General features: G+C 45.0%; 1 protein-coding gene across 5 annotated transcripts in view; it reads left to right on the plus strand.

Annotated features, from left to right (window-relative positions):
- Positions 1 to 907: 907 nt before the first annotated feature.
- Positions 908 to 16,108, plus strand: part of CUL1 (cullin 1) — a 101,968-nt gene continuing 86,767 nt past the window's right edge. Inside the window, exon 1 of one of the 5 annotated variants that reach the window (XM_073899333.1) lies at positions 908 to 1,017. The gene's annotated coding sequence lies outside the window, so the exon portion shown is untranslated. Of the gene's footprint in view, positions 1,018 to 1,065; positions 1,231 to 1,336; positions 1,512 to 2,266; positions 2,384 to 16,108 lie in introns of those variants that run through there. The other 4 variants (XM_025855004.2, XM_025855003.2, XM_025855002.2 and 1 more) reach the window with 4 other exon arrangements.

Below are 16,108 nucleotides of genomic sequence, written 5' to 3' on the forward strand. Positions count from 1 at the left end.
GTGGACTCTGGGATGAACTCCGCCTAGGATTTCTACCCCAAGGTCGTGCTAGAATCTCTGTCCTGTTTTAGTCTGAAGCAAAACAGGAAGTAAGTCACCACCTCTTTTGCCCAGATAGGCTCATTGGAAATCCCTCCTTGCTTGTTCATGGAGTTGGCCAGCCCTCGGGTATGTTGGGAACCTTGGTATTAAAGCAGGAGCCCCTCACTAAGTGTGAGGCAAGTCCATGCTTTGTCCACCCTCCGTCACCATAGGAAGCCCAGTGGCTATTTGTGCTGCCAATATTAGTATTTAGAATAGTTCAAGCACCCAAGTGCCGGTTAATTTCAAGGGAATGTCATTAACTACTTCAGGTTACAGGTGAAAACATTTTCAGTCATCTCCTACCACCCACACACGTAAATCCTTATTCTCTTCTTGCTTTGTCTCTACAAAGATTAATGGTAAAGTGATTCTTTGTCATTTGCCAAAAGAAGGGTTGGTTAAAGAGTTTACAAAGGGAAGCCTCGCTGGGTTTTCCTTCGGAAACGATTTTAAAGAGAGAGACGCACACACAGATGAGCTCAGGCTTCCAGGTACTGATTGCTAAGGCCTGCAAGCGTAGAAGCTCGAGAACGCACTGCACGTTTCTTGGAAGTCTGTGCCTGGTTTTCAGGGCCACCTGCCCATCTCTGACTCGCTCCTCGGCCCCGTCGGGGATGCTGCGGGAGGCACATTAACCGGTTGTACTTGTGGTTGGGTTCCACGCTGGCTCGGGCTGTGCGTGGTATGTGCGCACAGGAGAGGGGCGGGAGGAGGTGCAAGACCCTCTCTCTCAGGGTGTTTTGGGGCAGTTTCTCCAGAGGCTGGTGCCCCCAACCTCAAAAGGTGACCCCTCCTCGTTAGGTCCGAAGTGGCGGGAAGCCGGGTCTTCTGAGGCTCCCAAAGGCGAGGGAGGCTCTAAAACCTGGAGGAGGATCCGGCGCGCCCGGCCGCGGATGGCGCGGGCGCTCAGGGGAAGGGGCCACCGGCTTTCAGGTAGACACACGCCCCGCTCGCGGATCCTCAGCCGGTGCGGGGGGCGACCCCGGGGCAGTGGCCGCGCCGGGCCGGAGGTTTCCGGGCCCCTCCCGCGCCTCGGGCTTGTGAGGAGATGGCGGCGACGGTTTCCCGGCTCCCCCGCCCCGGACGCCGATGGCGGTGCGTTCCGGCCCTCCCCCACCAGCTTCTCCCCCTCGGTAGCCGGAGCCGGTGAGGCCGGGAGGGCGGGGAGCCGAGGAGGAAAGGCGAGAGGGCGGAGGTTGCGCGGTGCAGGCGGCGGCGGCGGCGGCGGCGGCGGGAGGAGGAGGGCCGGCGGGCGGGCAGGGGAGGAGGAGGAGGCGGGAGCCGTGTCGCACGCAGCTCCAGGCGGGGCGGCCCCGGCGGCTGAGGGACGCAGCCAGACCTTGGCGGGACGGGGATTTAACCGGGGCCCGGGCTCAGCGATCAGGTGGAGACGTCGCCCGAGCCCTTCAGGCACCAGGGAAATGCGGGTGAGTGGCGGCGGCGCGGGGGCCGAGGGCAGGCGGCGGCGGCGCAGGCCCGGGCCGGAGCCGCGGTGTCGCAGTGACTGGGGCCGCGGCGGCCGAGCCTAGGCGCCCGGCGAGGCCTGAGCCGCCGAGCCGAGCCGCAGCGGGGCGGAATGGCGGCCGGGCCGGGGGACTCGTGGGCGGAGGACGCTGGGGCGGGAGGGGAGCGAGCGGGGCCGGGCCCTGAGTCACCCCGGCCGGCTCGGGCCTGGCCGGGCCGCAGCCCCGGACGCGGGCTCCGAGCGGCCAGGCCTGGACTACGCACTGGGGGGGGGGGGGGGGGGCCCGTCTCTTCCCCCCCGGGGGGGGGGCCTTGGGGCGCCGGCCCCCCCCCCGGCCGCGCCCGGGCGCGGGCGGGGGGGCTGGGCTGGCGGGCGGGCGGGCTAGCGGCCCCGGGCGGCCCGGGCGTTCGCGCCTCGCCTCCCCTCCCCTCGGCCCCTCTCGTGCGGCGACCCCTTGGGGCGCCCGGGCCCGGGCCCTTTCTCCCCCACCCCCTCGGGACCGCTAGTCCCCCGTGCGTCTCTTTCTCCCCGACTCGTGCTCTCAAGAAAGTACTGGGTTCGCGCGCAGGAAGAGCCGCGGAGCCGGGCTCTGCTTTCCGGTTCCCCGCCCGCGACTCTCGGGGTCCCCGCCTGCATTGTTGCGACTGTGCAGGTCGCTATTATTGGGTAACAGTCGCCCCTTTGCCCCGTTCTCGGGGGAGCGGACCGGGGAGGCGCGCAGGGATGCGAGTGCGGCGGCCGAACGGGACGGAGCCCCCCGGTGCCCGCGAGTCGGGCCGGGCCTCGGCGCGCCCCCGGCCCTGCGCCCGGCGGGAGCGCGCGCTGACCCCGCAGGTAACCCGGGCGCGGGCGGCCGGCGTGGGGCGGGGTCGCCGCGAGCCTCCCTCCGCCACCTGTGCCGCGCTGTGTTCTGTGGACGAAATGGTTAAGCGAGAGGGAAGTGCTTTGTGAACGTTCCTTGAGACTGATCCCCAAAGTTAAGGGTTTTCTGTCTTTAGCGAGCTCTTTGCCAAAAACAGGATTCTCTTTTCCGATTGGATCACTGGTGTTGCTTTTAGTTCGTACTTGGGGTTAGTGGTAAGTGTGCAAATACGGAACGGCAGTTAACTTACTCAAGTTATTTATTTGCTGTGTGTAATTGCCCTTCCCTGAAGTGGCATTTAAGACAAAGTTAGGAGTGGAGTAAAGGGTCGCGCTGTTCTTGAAGTGCGCTTATCTAGTTGGTCCGAGGGTTGTGGGTTATTGTTGAGCTGAAATGCGCTTATCGGAGTGACAGAAAGGGAACTAAATTCACTTTTACTTCCTAAGACCTAAACCTAACCTAACACTCCGCAGCAGTGTGTGCAGTTTTAAGTTTAACACTTCATTTTGTGGCCACCTTGTTTACCTGATTTTCTGAAATCCTGGGGAGTTTATGGCTTGTGTAGCAAGATAAGAAATAGTGTTTGAGAAGCAAAACCGGTTGTTTTGTTTTAAAAGAAATTTGGACTTTCTTTGTTTAAAAAGGGTTCTTGGATACCAGAAAATTTTTTTTTTTTACATGGAGGTGCTGTTCGTTGCTTTCCATGGTAAGTCAAATAGTGGCATCGCATTTCCAATTCCGAAGTCCGCAAGCTTTAACCCTGCTATGCCCATTTTTGGAGGTTTCAGGAGACTGCTCATTAAGTTTGAGAGGGGTGGCTGAATTACTCTCTGAAAATATTAAGCTTTTTTTTCCTCGTTGGCACCATCTTTTAAAAACGACTGTGCTAAAAAGAAAAGGAAACACTGTAGATACACTAGGATTTTAACTTATGGTACCCTCCCTCTCTCAGCCACATGCTCAGGTCCTTGCAGCCATGTCTCCCAGTCCTGATGTCTGGGAGGCCACATCAAGAGGCCTAAGCGACACATGAATGGCTGGGCTGATTCTGCAGTTTGCTTCCATATTATAAGCCCTAAGACTCCTTTGCTTCTTGCTGAATATTGTCTTCTAGGGGTAATTAACTTAGTGTTGATTGTCATTACAGCCTTTATACATTTCAGACTATGAATTCCTTGAAGGTAGGGGATATGCCTTATTTTTGCATCCCCAAAGTAGCAATAGAAGTTGGTATGTGAGTTGTTTTTTTGAATGAATGAATCTGGAATATTTCCGCCAGCGTTTGACCACTTCTGATGTGGGCTGCAGAAAACACGTCTTATGCTGGTAAGAATGCAAGTTTTATTATAATTGCTGTTACAGACCCCAGGATCAAATACAGTGCCCCAACAAAAAAAATGCTCAGGTTTTCTTTAGCTACGGAAATCCAGGAAAGTGGTAAGAAAAACAAGTGGCGAAACTTTAATTAGCTCTTCTTCCTTCAGAACTAGTTTTAAGGTGCAGCTTTTTATTTATTTATGCAAAAGATTGAAGTATTTTCCCCCGGGTTAAGTATTGCAGCCTTGCTTTTGAAATGAAATATTAGTAGCTGAGGCTCTTTCTTCCCTGTTGAAGAGCTGGTGCACACCCGGTGGTGCTGCTGGAGTCGGATGTAGCCTCTCTTGAAGGAGAGACTTCTTGGGTCCTTGAGGGCCTTTGTTCAGAAATTCACTCCCAGTATACCCAGCAGACATGCTGTGCCTTTCTTTCAGTGTGGAAAATTAAAATGAATGTACTTTATTTTTTTAAAGATTTTTATTAAGTAATCCATCCAGTGTGGAGCTTGAACCCACAACCTCAAGATCGTGTTGCGTGCTCCTCTGACTCAGCCAGCCAGGCGCCCCAAAACGAATGTACTTTAAATTGAGGAGTTGTTACTTGCCATTCTTCAAATTAAATATGAGGGCCCAAAAAACTTAGGAGTGTGTTTGTATTTTTCTTGTTTGCTGTTTCAGCCTTGCAGAGTTCCCAAAACCACGGCCCTTGTATCTTCAGCAGCTGAGTCAATCTGGAAGAGAGAGGATGGCTTTGGGGGACCATGGGCTTGTTTTGAACTTTGTCTTTTACATATGCCTAGAGAAGAGAGTATACCATTTTTAAGGGCCAATTCTAGGTTCACTTTGCTCTTTTTTCTGATAACCTGGTACTTTTTCAGTAAAGTGTGTTGTTTGCTTTTCAAAACTGAGAAGTAAACATTAAATGAAGAGTCAGATTTGAGTAAAACCCTTAACTTTATTCTGTTTCTAAGGACTTTCGGCTTCCTGTTTATAACATGTACATTCAATAATGCATGCTATAATCAGAATTATGATACTTAATGACGTTACAATTTTTATTCATACAGATATTTTCCAGCCATGTGTAACTTATTTATTTTTGCCTAGGACATTTTGCATAGAACATTTTGCTTGGTAGAGAAGACCTGGCTGGGGTCTAATTTGAGCTTAACTTTGCTGGGCCTCTATTTCCTCATTTGTAAAATAAGAGAGTTTTTAATTGATACTATTTTAAGATTTCTTTAGGCCTTCAGAGTGTGCGGATTCTGTGGGAATGTCATCGCTTTTAGCAGCATTTGAAAAACTGTCCTCTTCTAAAGCATAATCTTACTCATGTTGGAAAAACCGACTTGTGAAGCCTAAGTTTGATAGTCATTTAAATTTTTTTCCCTTGGGAAACCTGGATCAAGTAAGCAGAGTCCCCTCACTGGCTTCCACTCCTTGCTTCAGCATCACTGTGGTGGTTTTCCCATGCTCTTTCGTCTGCTTCTGCTCCAGCTTCCCCTCTGTCTAGAGTACCACATCCCCTTCTGTCACCTGACAGACTCCTGCTCCTTCCAAAGGGCTCCGCTTAGGCCCTGACTTCTCGTCCCATCCCATTTCTGGGATCCCGTGAGGCCCTGCCTGGGTCACTGTCCTGGCACTTTACCCTGTGACTGGACTTGTTGGCTTCTCCCACTAGACGGACCTCCGTTAGGGCTGGGAACGTTATGATATACATCTGCCCCCTGTGCCTAGCACGCTGCCTGCATCAACATTCATTTAACTCCTGCTGTGTTCAAGAACAAACACCCACCTGCAATCTTTACCAAACTTCGTGAAGTGTAAGGACTGTTGTCTGCTCTACCTTGCAGCGTGTAGGTGGAGAAGCTGAGGCTGTGAGTGGTTAAGGTCAGGCCTCCTAGTAGGTGGTGAGCCTTAAACAGGACAGAGGGACTCCACAGCTCCAGCTTACAACCAGACGCTTCCTAAGTGTTTTATATGAAAGTGCAAGAAGAGATAAGAATGAAAATGCTTTAATGATTGATAACTGATAATTGATCATTAATGACAATTCATTAGGCAGAACTCTGTTGACCACCAAGCCTGAACTTACTCTTCTTGGTCTTTCAGTAACTGGTGTACAGTGAAGGAGAGTAAATGGACACTGGTGGGATAGAAATGAACAGTTCTGGAACTTCGAACTGTCGTTGAATTGGGTGTGATATGATTCATTGACCTTGCAAAAATCTATAAAACCATTTTAAGACTATTCAGATCTAACAAGTTGCAATTTTTAAAAAGACCCATGAGAAAATATTTTGGAAAACAGGTTGTATGAAATGTGTGCAGCCATTTAAAATCTGTGTGCATAAAGTGTGTATGCACTCGTGAAAACATTTAAAGTAGTACAAAAAGGTTATAATTTTAGGGTGTGAACTTGTGTGCTTTTTAATGTCTTCTTTAAAATTTTTTTAGGAAACAAAAGATAATACAAATAATCTTAGGATGGCGAAGGCCTCTCCCAGCACAACACCAAAAGTGGGAACTGTAAAGGAAAAAAATTCTGTAAGGAAAAAAATCAGAATTATTAAGCTCCTGTATGCTAAAATACCATAAAGAGAATAAGGGCAAGTAGCAAACTGAGAGAAATATTGTGACTTAGAAGCAGTTTAACTTTCCTTACTATATAAAAAGAGGGCTTGTAAACCAAGAGGATAAAAGAAGGAGCAGGAAACATGAAGAAAGTTTCAGCTTCACCAGCAGTACTCCTAGAAATGCCAGTCAGTGAGATACAGGTCTTAAAATTTTTGGCCTAGATGAAAAAATAAAGCACTTCTGGTGAGGGTATGGAGAAATGAACCCACTCATACGTTGCTAGAAAGAGTAATTTAGTATGACTTTTCTGAGAGAAATATGTGACAAACGCTTAACAAAATATGTGTGCCCTTTGAAATAGCTAATCTGCTTCTAAAGTTTACTCTGAGAAACTGATGAGTAGATTAATACTTTGTCATGAGAACACTTATTTAACACCCTCTTTGAGCATGTTTTCAGTTTTTTGCTACTAAGGGTGATTATTTTATCATTTTTAGATAACTTTGCATTTCTGTAATTCTGTATTTAATGATTATTCAGTGAATATTAAATGACAGAAACATGCTATAAAGCAATAAATGTAATGTCTAAAATTTTAGGTTGTTGGTCTGTGAGTACATACATTTAAAAAAGGGGGGGGGATCCTAAACCAAAAAGATAATAGTGATTATCTCTGAGCAGTGGATTTATGGGTTATTTTTAGTTTAGTCTTGTTTTCATTTTTTCCTCCAGTTTTCTACAGTGCACATGTATTTATAGTACAGTGAAGTAATTGATAGAAACAACCCAAAAAAGGCCAGTAGAGCCAGCGGGACTCCTTGCCAGTGAGGTGTTTCTGCTTGGTGTCGCGCTTGAAATGGCCTCGGTGTTGGCTTTGCGAGCCATCCCTGTGCGGACGTGCAGGCACGGACCGTTCAGTGTGTGAGGGCAGGGCCACCAGATCGTCCCCCCCCCACCCCCGCGTTCTTCAGGTCCCCTCAGATTTCATGCTCTCCGTGAACCCTCTTAATCTCGTGAAACTCATTTATGTTTTGATATTTTATTACAACACGGAATTCCATACTGACCAATTGTCTTGAGTATGGAAGCTTCCTTAGTGACACTGTGAACTTCCTATCCTTTTTTTGCTTACTTCATAACTCCTAGTAATAGTAGGTGCGTTTTTAGATTGAATGTGTAAACCTGTTGTCGTGCTTCATATAAATTTGCTAAAAATTGGAAGAAAAATTTTTTGGCACACCTTGTGCTGTAGCTTGGAAAATTGAAATGTAACCATTGACTTAAGAAACGTATTCTAAATGACAAATGAGGAATGCCGTTGGAATGATGGGAAAAGGGGTGCACAGAAGGACAGCACCAAATGCCAGGAATAAAATGCCTTTACTATGTAGAAATTAGTTAACCATATACTAACTGAAATAGTTAAGTGTGCCCGAGGAGCTGCCGAAAGGCCGGAGCTCAGACTCCCCCCCCCCCCCCACCACAGGATGGAAGGAGGCCTGCTTTGGCCAGACTGGGGGATGTTTGGCTTGTGGGAGGGTGGAGAAGAGAAAGTCCAAGAGTGGTTTCTTCTAACTTCCACCATGTTAAAGATTTAAAATCCATGAAAAATTTCCTTGCAGGTCCATCTTACATGTAATAATACCACTATTTACTCAGCACTTAATATGTGCCAGAAATCAGGCCAAACCCACACTGGTGACTTTGGAGCTGCTCCCCCTCAGCTTTCTGCTTCTTGCCTCACTTTGGACAGAAGCCTTTTTTCTGTGTTCCTGGTTGATGATAGCCAAGGACGCGGTGCCGGAATGTTTTATGAGTGCTCAGGGACTCCCCCAGTCAGTGTCTGTCCTGTTTGATACAGTGAAGAAAGACTCCCAACAGGGGGACCCAGAAAACACAAAGCCAGGGAAGGCTTAGTGATGCTGAAGATATTCAGGCTGTTGAGCAGTTTGCCCAGAGTCCTCCCTTCAGTGGTACCTTCATAAATGTTCTGTGTGTAGGGGACTTGGCCGTGTGCGGGTTGTTTTGTAACATCGAAAGTTTAGCTGGGGCATTTCTCTGGTGAGGCATATCACGCATATAATCACTCTTATATGGTGAAGCTTTCTATGCTTTTGTTTTTTTGTTCATTTTTGGGTCACTATTTTTATAATGAAGGTGCTCAGCTTTACTACACATTTACTACACATGTTACTGCATTTTCAGTATTTTTATTTGTTTAGAACAATATTTGCCCGTCTCTGTTTGGTGACATGTAAGGTATGAGGGTGGGAGGGAAGATCTGTGAATAAATGAATTTAGGAAATGCTGGGCTGCATATTGAGGGACCTTTAATGTGTTAATATATGTTGCCGTTACAGGGAGATCTATATCTTACAGGGGATTTATGTCTTACAGGGTGTGTGTGTCTGTATACATATGAGGTGTACCCTTAATTTAACAGAGCCTTTGAGGGAAGAGAACCCTATTACCATATTAAAGAGCGCACTTTGTTTTGTAGAACACATACTGATTTTAGAACCATAGAATGAAAAATATGTGCCTTGGAGTAGCAAGTAATAGTAGTAAATCGATGTGTTCATTTTTGGTCTGTCTTTGGTGAAGCACTGATTTGAGTCTGGAAATGCTTGTGTTTGGAGCAGTGTGGGAAGTGACGTAGAGACTGCAATCCTAATGAATACAGTTAGATGTGTAGTTGTCTAGAAACGATTTCTGCTTCACTTTGTTCCATGTCTGAATCCTAAATGCTGTTATAGAAGTAGCAGAAAAAAATTTTTTAAGTGCATGGATTAGCATTAATCTATAATCACTGCTGAGGAACAACAACAAATCAAAGTGTATCACTCACATTTTCTTGGTGGTGTATTAAAAGTACTTTAAAACCTGGAAGGTAATGGTTTATGACATTAACTACAAAGATATTTCAAAAAAATTTTTTTCTTTAAACCTCTTGACTCTCTGGACTAGAAAAACATTTCAGTCCACTGAAAATCAGACTTCATGTCTCTTTATTCTCCTAGATTCTTCCCTGGTGTGTGACATTGGTTCCCCTGCATTTCCAGCTCCATGGTTTCCAGAGCATGAACAGTGTTCCAGGAAACATCAGATTCGTTTGGGAAGGTCCGTTTTCTGGAGCATTTCGGCCTCTTTAAGGAGGGGGATGCAACATGCAGTGATTCCCAAAGTTCTTGGCCGGGTCACCCTTTTTCTTGAAAGATCTCTTAACATTAGAGACTACTTTGCTCTCCTAGTTCTATCTTTTCTTCTGATGAACATTCAGGAGATCCCTCTTTGACTTGATTCTCTGTTCTAGTTGATTCTCCTGTCGGGCTCTCCAGTTTTGTTTGGCTGAAGCAGTTGTGATGGTTCTAACTGTTGGCTCACTGGCCTCCTGCTGAGCTTCCCTTGGTCATCCTCCTGTCTGTCCTTAGGGCTTTCTGTCTGGCTGCCCCGCCCTGACTTCCATCTCCGCTTGCCCCAGGCTCCCCTCTTGCTCCGTAAGCCGAGTCCAACTTCTCTCTTGCTAGCATTGTTATCTGAGACTTCAGTATGTTCCTCTCGTGTCCCTATTCAGTGCACCCCCAGTCTTACCAGTTCTTTCTTCAAAATGCTCTGTACTCCCACCTTTTTTGGTTCTAGCACCAGCTTTGTATTGCACGCTGCTTCACCTGTATTCAGGATCTGCTGGGGGTCTGGTGACTGGAGCCTGCCCCCGGTGGGTATTTGAGTCACTGTGATTTGGTAGAGCGGGCTCTGCTTTTGGTTCTTGACGGCCCTTTACCTCGCAATCCCATCCCCTCCACAGAAGCTAAGAACAGTACTGCCAGTCCAGCCCTGGGCACAAAACTAGCTCGCTGCCTGGCGCACTCGACAGCAGGCTGCTTGGGTGGGTTTCTGGCTGTTTGTCCCGTTCTGATTCTTCAAACTGGGAGTATGATTTCTATAATAAAACAATGGAATTTCAACAAACCAACCAATTTGGGGGAGTTCTGTTAACTTTGAGATTTTACCTGCAATGTAGAAATTTTCTTTTGGTAAGGCTGATTTTTGAAAAATGTCAATGGTGAAAGAATTCAGACTAACCAACAAGCCATGTTACAGTAAAATTTCCTTTTGAACGTCCAGATGTGGTGTAAGGTAAACATCCACATTGCTTTTTTTGGTAGATATATTAGGGGTGTGTGTGTTTGTAACTAGGACAGTAGATTCCCTTAATAGTTGTAGTGAAAAGTAATTTTAAAACACATTCAGATGACTCCCTTGGCAGCAGTGAAGGGAACTACAGTTTCACATTAAAAAGAGGATTTTTTTTTTTTCAAAATGAGGAGGAGAGGGTTTTGTTTTATTGAAGGTGTTAGTATAGATTAAGTGAACACGTACATACTGTGTGTGGTTTGAAAAAAGATTAATCCTAAAATGTGCTTCTTTCTATAATTCATTGCACTTATACCTTGCATAAGTTGGTTTCTTTGCAAAGTGTTGATGTGTAAGTTTTATTTAAGAAACTTGAGTTGTTTGTGAAGCCCAAACCCTCTGAAGTGTCCTTTTTTTTTTTTTTTAAAGATTTATTTATTTGAGAGAGCATGCGCATGGGGGGAGGGGGAGAGGAAGAGAAAGAGTCTTAAGGAGGCTTCATGCTCAGCACGGAGCCTAACATGGGGCTCCATCTCACCTGAGATCATGACCTGAGCAGGAACCAAGAATTGGATGCTTAACCAACTGAGCCACCCAGGTGCCCCCTTTTTTTTCAAATTTATGTGTGGGTTTTAATTATTGTAGAGGTGCAAGAGAGGCATTTTATTTCTTTTGCTCCTAAATAATAACCTGCAAAATCACCAGTTTTTTTTTAAAGATTTTATTTATTTATTTGACAGGAACACGGCGAGTTTTATGGTGACTACAAAAACCAGTTAGTTGTACACCCTATAGAGAAATTCACTACAGATTTTTGCAACTAGAAAGAAATATCTTGACTCTGAGCAGTTCAGTGTTTTGTTTTGTTTTGTTTTTTTTAAAGTGAAAATGCTAGGAGCTTAAGCCGGTTTTCAGAATCCTCTTAGGGGAAGCTGGTATTTTGGGTTTACCACATTTTTCCCTTTGTTATGGATATGGCCAGATTGTTTCGAGTCAGGGTGGGGAGCAAGATTTAAAAGAAAAAAAAAAGCCCCCTCTCACCTGCCTCCAAAAAAAAAAAACAACCCTCTGTTACTGAATTTATCATCAAATGGCATGTTTTCATGAGGTTAGAAGATGTACTCAAATAACTGACAGAATTTAATTTTACATTTGATTGACTCAACGCCTTGGTTTAAATACACATAATTGTGTATTATGTATCCTCACCATACCTTTTCCCCAACATTTATAATGTCAGAAAATATAAGTATTTGATGTAGTAGCTACCGAGGACTTTTTCAGCAAGCTTTTTATCTGGTACAGCAGCTGAACACGTGCACAGAAGGGGGTGCAGATCTCTGGCAGGCGGACCCACAAGAGCAATAGGTGGTATTAAGCTCCTAGTAACCGTAATAATCAAGACCATTGTCCACGCACTGGGAGTGTTTCACCTAAAGGAGGAGGATTCTTGATTTCTCTTGGTATCTTCAGGAAGGTGAATAAACTGTTAGAATGTATTCAAAACAAATCAAAATATAAAAGCTGTAAATCAGAGTGTTGAGGTAGGACTGTTTATCCTTTTTTTTTTTTTTATTGAGGGGGTGAGGGAGGGAGAGAGAGAATCTTAAGCAGGCTCCACCCCCACACAAACCCCCCACTGCCCGCCAGCATGAGCTCAATCTCAAGACCCTCAGATCCTGACCTGAGCTGAAATCAAGAGTTGGGCGCTTAACTCACTGAGCCACCCAGGCACCCCTGTATTATCCTTTTATGAACCAATTTTTCGTGAAATGGGAAGTGTCTTTGAAAGTTCTCTCAGCCAGGGAAAATTGCTGACCGGAATTTTTGACTCAGGGTTGAATTATTTTTTCTTAATTTTTTTTTTTTAAGTGCTCTCTACCCCCCAGCATGGGACTTGAACTCATGACCCTGAGATCAAGAGTTGCATGCTCTACAGACTGAGCCAGCCAGGCACCCTCAGAGTTGATTTTTTGGTATTAGTGGCAAGAGAAGTGATGATGGAAAAAACCCAGATTACATGACCGTCTTGTTCCCCTAGAGATGGGGCGGCTTTCACAGTCTGCTCATTTAGCAGGTGGTATTTCAAGGTTTAGCACTCACCCACTAGGGGTCAAACTGTTCACACATGCGGAAAATTTGGAAATTAGTTGAACGGCGTTGTGGGAACTATGAGTTGAAACTTCATTTAAATGAAGGTTACGGCTGTTGTGGTAAAATAATGCACCCTTTACCAAAGCAGCCCTCGTGCATGAACCTTTCCAGGAGCGGGCGGCGTGTGATTGTGCCTCCCCAGCGGACAGTTCATGTCTGCATACACACCCTCAGCGGCCTGAACATGTTTCCTGTACCACCAGTATCCTGGTCATTTCAGGAGGGGATCATGCCTTGCGGTTTGTGTTTGTGTATCTGTGTTAGTCTGGGTCCTGAAAATGCTGCGGCACCAAGACAGAAATTTCTTGGGTGCTGGTGAGCAGTGAAAGCTCTTTAGTAGTGGGTTTTCCAAACTTAGTGGATTCAGTATGACGGAAGCTCACCCGTTAACTAGTAAGATAGGTAAGAAAGATTTTTCAAGCCAGTATTTTAAAGCATTCTGTTAAAACAAACCTATTTGGTGGTAAAATGAAAGATTCAGGTGAGTCTTAAGAAAGAATGAGATTTCAAAGAAAATTTGAACCTCTGGCAACTGCTTCTGGTTTTACCCCCAGGTCCATCAGAATACAGAGCTCCCACCGCCTGATGAAAGGTACACTTCCGTGGGAATCTTTGGAAAGTACTGCCCTTGGTATTATCCATTATCAAGGATATTCAGAAATTTTCAGGCAACATTAATTTACCTCTTTTTGACTTAAAAGATAAGCATGCTAGCTCTGACATTTCTCCCCTGAGAAGTTTTTGTTGTGTTTTAAATTAAGTACCACTGTTAGGATTATCCAGGATACCTGATCACCTTTGTAGAAGTGTTACTGCGAATAGAATAGTAGCGAGTGCTTACTATGTGCCAGGTGCTCTTCTAAATATTTTATTTACATAACTCACCTTGTCCTTTCAACAGCCTTGTCACATAGGTACTGTTATTATCCCCATTACAGATAATTATAGGCACAGAAGGTAAGGAATCTGCCCAAGCCCACAGAGCTAGTGAGTTGCGAAGCTAGAATGTTGAGGTCCCACAAACATCCACACACATTTATATATTTATATATAAAGCACAGTATTTGAAAAAGTCCTGTCCGGGTGTAATGTTGATCCATGCTTCCTGAATTGTTTCTACAATAAGAAACACATTTTGTAGGAGAACCCCAGACACCCACAGGCATAACTGAAATAAAAGATACACTGAGTAGGGGCGCCTGGGTGGCTCGGTCGTTAAGCATCTGCCTTCGGCTCAGGTCATGATCCCAGGGTCCTGGGATGGAGCCCCACATTGGGCTCCCAGCTCCACGGGAAGCCTGCTTCTCCCTCTCCCACTCCCCCTGCTTGTGTTCCCTCTCTTGCTGTGTCTCTCTGTGTCAAATAAATAAATAAAACCTTTAAAAATAAAAAGATACACTGACTAATACTTCTTGTGTTCTATAAGCTCTTTTTTTCTATTTCACTTTTTTAAAAAGTTCAAATTGCCATTTACTAAGTTGATGTCACGATTCACACATTACGGAATTGCAGCCCTCAATTTGAAAAACATGTAGATAATCCTGACCAAATGTAATCCCATTTTCCTTTGTTTTAAAGTGAGTGAAAATGCTTGGAAACAAAATACGTGCCAGCGCCAAGTGAGATCCTTGAATAAATGTGCTTTGTGCCAAAGCTGAAATTCAGTCTTTAGCAGTGGAAGCTAGTTTCTGTGGACAAACCCGTCTGTACTGCACCTGTTAAGTAATCAGTGTCTGGTCTTCTGCAGGTTTCCATGTTTTCTAAAGCACTACCCTAGTGAAGCTCAGGGTGCCCTACTTGGAGGTCACATGGTAATTAAAGTAGGAAGGGTCTATATGCTGACTGAATTGAGGTTCCGTTATGTGGATTTTTAGGATTTAAAAGGACTCTCGTGTTAATTAATTGTTCAAGTACCCAAGCATAAGAGCAAAAATTGTTTAATTCTGAAGATGTTCATGGGAGAAAATTCTGCACTTAATGACATCTGAAATTTCTCATAATTACAAAATCATGTGTGGGGGTGTTTTGGGGAATGAATTGAATTAGCATGTGCATATATTTATATTATATAATTAGAAAGACAAAGATTGAACACGAGAAGGCAACTATATTAATTCATTTAGTATGAGGTTGAGGGCCTGCTAATTTCAAACCTCTGCTGGTGTTTAGAGAGTGAGAGAAGGCAGAGAGAACCAACCGGGAAACTTGAAATCCCTTTGCCCCGCCCTGGTGGGTCCTGGCCTTGTTTCTCAGCTTTTTAAAGCCATCAGTTTTACATTTTTTATGGCTTGTTTCACACACACACACACACACACACACACACACACACACACACAGTTTCTGTGCCAGGAGAAAATGAAAGGACACGTCAACAATCATGCTGCAGCCTCTCTCTTTACTTTGTAGTAGTTCTGTGTGCTGATTGGCCGAGTGGGCTTCTGTGTCGGTTTTTGTTTAAGTACCATCGGCGATTCACGTGTGTTCTTAAAATCCTTGGAGTATTAAGTTGACCAGTATTTCTGGAGCACTTGGAATGCGCCACGGCCTTGTGCTTGGTGCTGAGGATTCGCCTGTGAACAGGGTGCCTGCCCTCCAGCCACAGAATAGTCCTGGGAGAGATGTTCTGTTGACAAAGAAGGACCTTTCGTTATCTTTTCTGTTTTTATAGTAACAGAGGTGTAAAATTCATTCACTGAAACCTCCATTACTCAAATAACAATAATGAGCAAAATAGCCTTATTTTGAGTTCAGGAAAATAAGCAAATATAGTATTTGATATATGCTTTTTGTTTACTCATGTTTTCCAGATTATAAAATACAAGTGTATTTCATGAGTGAAATATAAAAATAAAAAATGAGCCTCTACTTCGTTTTTTTTCCCCCCAAAGACTTTTTTTTTTTTCAGAGCAGTTATAGGTTCACAGCAAAATTAAGGAGAAAGGTACAAAGATTCCCCCATGTACCCCTGTGCCCCACATACAGCCCCTCACCCTGTTATCAGCATCTTGCACCAGGATGGTACATTTGTTAAAATCTACAAACCTACGCTGACACATCATAATCACCCAAAGTCTGTAGTTTAGGACATTAGGGTTCACACTTGGTGAAGTACATTCTATGGGTTTGGACAAATTTATAATGACATGCATCCACCATTATAGTATGATGCAGGGTATTTTCACTGCCCTAAAAATCCTCTGTGTTCTGCCTGTTTAATCTCCCCCCAACCCCAAATCCCTGACAACCACTCTGACCTTTAAACTGTCTCTGTAGTTTTGCCTTTTCCAGAATGTCATATGGTTGGAATCATACAGCATGTTAGCCTCTTGAGATTGGCTTCTTTGCCTTTATGATATGCCTTTAAAGTTCCTCTGTGTCTTGGCTTGATAGTTCATTTCTTTTTAGTGAAGAGTAATACTACATTGTCTGGATGGACCACAATTTATTCATGCATTCATCTACTGAAGGACATCTTGGTTGCTTCCAACTTTTGGCAATTAGGAATAAAGTTGATGT

The sequence above is a fragment of the Callorhinus ursinus genome, unplaced genomic scaffold (genome assembly GCF_003265705.2).
Source record: "Callorhinus ursinus isolate GAN/ISIS: 27379988/994484 unplaced genomic scaffold, GSC_fseal_2.0 scaffold12, whole genome shotgun sequence".
In the NCBI taxonomy this organism is placed as follows: Eukaryota; Metazoa; Chordata; class Mammalia; order Carnivora; family Otariidae; genus Callorhinus; species Callorhinus ursinus.